Source organism: Lemur catta, chromosome X (assembly GCF_020740605.2).
Source record: "Lemur catta isolate mLemCat1 chromosome X, mLemCat1.pri, whole genome shotgun sequence".
In the NCBI taxonomy this organism is placed as follows: Eukaryota; Metazoa; Chordata; class Mammalia; order Primates; family Lemuridae; genus Lemur; species Lemur catta.
The window spans coordinates 13,106,296-13,109,289 of NC_059155.1; positions in this window are offsets into that span (position 1 = coordinate 13,106,296).

Below are 2,994 nucleotides of genomic sequence, written 5' to 3' on the forward strand. Positions count from 1 at the left end.
AAGGTAAGATAAACAACCTCGTTTCAGCTTGGTGGTGTGGAACTTCAGCATGAGTGACTCCATTTTGGCTTGGTCTGTTGGGCCTAGTGCAGGAGCTCAGTCCAAACCAGTGGCCTCCTATACATTTTAACAGTACTCATGAGAAAAGTGTGACAGGACACACATCGAACTGGTAGCACTTGTTATAGCCCAGATGTTGTATAGGAAGGGAAAACTTTTTTCCAAACGCATCTCTGTATTTGATGGAAAACGAGATGCACGTAGCAAAAAGAAAATTGGCACAGAGAGAGAAAGCGAGCAAGACAGCAAGCAAGGAAACACCCTGATGAGAGAGGAAACAAAAGAAAAGAGAACAGGACAGGAAAGAAAAAGAAAAGAAAAACAAAAAGAAGAGAAGAAAAGAGAAAAGGGGAGCGGAAGGGGAGTGGGGAGGAAAATGGGAGTGGGGAGGGGAGAGGAGAGGAGAGAAAAAAAGAAAAGAAAAAAGGAAAGAAAAGCAGCAGGCAAAGGAGCGGTCGGTGAGCCGGCCCAGGATGTCAGCGGCAGCCTGGGAGCTGCTAATCCCCCCGCATCTGCGACCGGCTGCCTGCAGCGGCCTGGACTGACGGGCACTCCAGTAATGCGGGAAGAAGCAAAACCTCACGGGGTCATTTTCTGAACCCGCACCTAAGGGAAAAAGAGCAGGCCTCTGAATACAAGGCAAAGGGTGCGACTGTTGCAGAAAGCAGAGCGGAAAAGCAAAGCGGGCGGAAGCGGCCAGCCAGATCGTGGGAAGAACGCCCGCCCGCAGGTTCGGCCCGCTAGAGACGCCCCCCGTGGAAGCTGCGGCTAAGCCACCCACCGCTCGAGCCAGTAAGCTCAGATGCAGCAAGTACCTCTTGTCCCAAGAGGCTGAGAATCTGGAGGAGGGGGTGAGGAAGCGCAGCTGATCACAGAGGACTAGAGCAGGGTGGATAGACAGACCAGCTATTCCCATTCGGCCTCCCACAGCGCCCTGCCCTTTAAAGGAGAGTCCGCGGAAGGCCCCTCTGTGTGCGCCCTGGGAATGCGCAGCTCCCGAGGGCAGAGATGGGGAAGGATATTAATTGGCAAGAGGGGGAGATCTGACTCAGAAGGAAGAGCTAGGAAATCAGCCCCTCATCCTACCAACCCTGACCTACCACGTTGAGGCCTCTCATGCGAGGGAAGAAGTTGAGCGCATGGGCTCTGGATTCAGATCCCGACTCTGCCACTTGCTAATTGAGACCCTGGACAAGTAACTTGACCTCTCTGGGATCTGGTATCTTATTTGTAAAATGAGGAAACAATAATATCATTACCTTTCTCACAGGGTATTGAGAGATGGAAGATGATAATGCATATGAAGTATAGTGCCTGGGAAAACTTAAGTGCTCAATAAATCTTAGATATTATTAGAACGTTAATTAATGTGTCATTTGTGTACAGAGCCCTCGACCAGGTGCTGAGCTTTAATGGCCGTGGAGGCTCCTGGAGTCCATCTCTTTCCACCATCTCCAAGCCCTCCCCGTCTCTTCTTCCTGGCCCCACCAGTGCCAGATCTAAAATTCTATCTTGCCTTGGAGTGTCTCCAGCTGTTTGCTCACTTTCCACCAGCCCACTGGGCCCCTCCCCCAAAGCACACATTCCCTTGGGGCGCACCTTCACTTGGATAGTGAAGCCCGCCAACCTCAAGCCTTCTCTAAGTTCATGTGGAACCAAAGTGGGGAGCTGGAGAGGTTTGGGGGAGCAGTCTTAAGCTGCAGACAGACTCCCAGGGAGAACCGAGAAAGGATACTGAGCCTGGCTCGTGGGGCCCTTCGGGGTGCTCAAGGCAGCCAGCAAATAGCAAATGCTTAAGGTTGGCTTTTTTAATCAAGCATCTGCAGTTGCTGGGTGTAACCCTAGCCTCCTTCCTCTGTGAAATGTGTGAATGTGCTATCGTCAAGCATTCCGCATATTGATTCTCTCACATTTCACTGACTTGATCCCTCTCTACCCCCATTAACCTCGAATAAGGGGCACTTGGTCTTTCAAATCCAGGTCGATCCTTGCAGATGGCCAAGTGTCATAATGGTTAACCAGCCATCCCTGGCTCCCTATCTCTGCCCGGAATATGGCATTCTATAGACAAAAATGTGAGACGTAAGAGGGAAACCAAGGATTATTTTTTTACTTGTTTTGCCAAAGTATAAATATGATGCTGCAGAATATGTCCAAATGTTCCCAAAATAGACCCAGTGGTGAGGCCGTGCTCATGCCTGGGCATTCCCAGAACTGGTTTCACTATCCAGCTTCAAGTGGCTATCTGTGCAGAAGGTGGTGAGGAATTCTCACTTGATGCAGTGCTGAATAGTCAATCCTTCAAGATTAGAAAAGCTTCTTGATTTAGGAGACATTTGTTATGGAAAGATCTCAGCCTCTCTTGGGGAATCTCCGTCTCCCCCGCGCCCATACCCCCGATGTCCCTCCTCCCGCGGGCGCCTTCTCTGGCAGGTTATAGCCATTGCAGGTTGTGCCTGCACGTGGTCAGCCTGGACCACTCTGAGCCACGGTGACTTTCCACATTCTCATGTATTTTCTCCAAATTGCTCAAAGTAGACATGCTTCTTTTTAGCTACTTATTGTCAACTGCCTCACTCCTCCTCATCACCACCCATCATCATCCCTTTACAAATTTGTATTTTTGTTCAGTCTGATTACAAATGTTAAACATGACTGTTATAAATATTGACAAGTTAAAGAACCACAGTCTAACCATGAGAGTAACATTAGAGGAGTCTAAACTGAGGGACATTCCAATCAAATACCTTGACTGGTACTCCTCAAAACTGTCAAGGTCATCAAAAAACAAGGAAAATCTAAGAAACTGTCATAGTCCAGAAGAGCACAAGGAAACATGACAACTAAACGTAATGGGGTATCCTGGCTGTCATCTTGGAACAGCAAAAGGGAACAGAAAAAACAGTGAAATCTGAAAAATCGTGGACTGCAGTT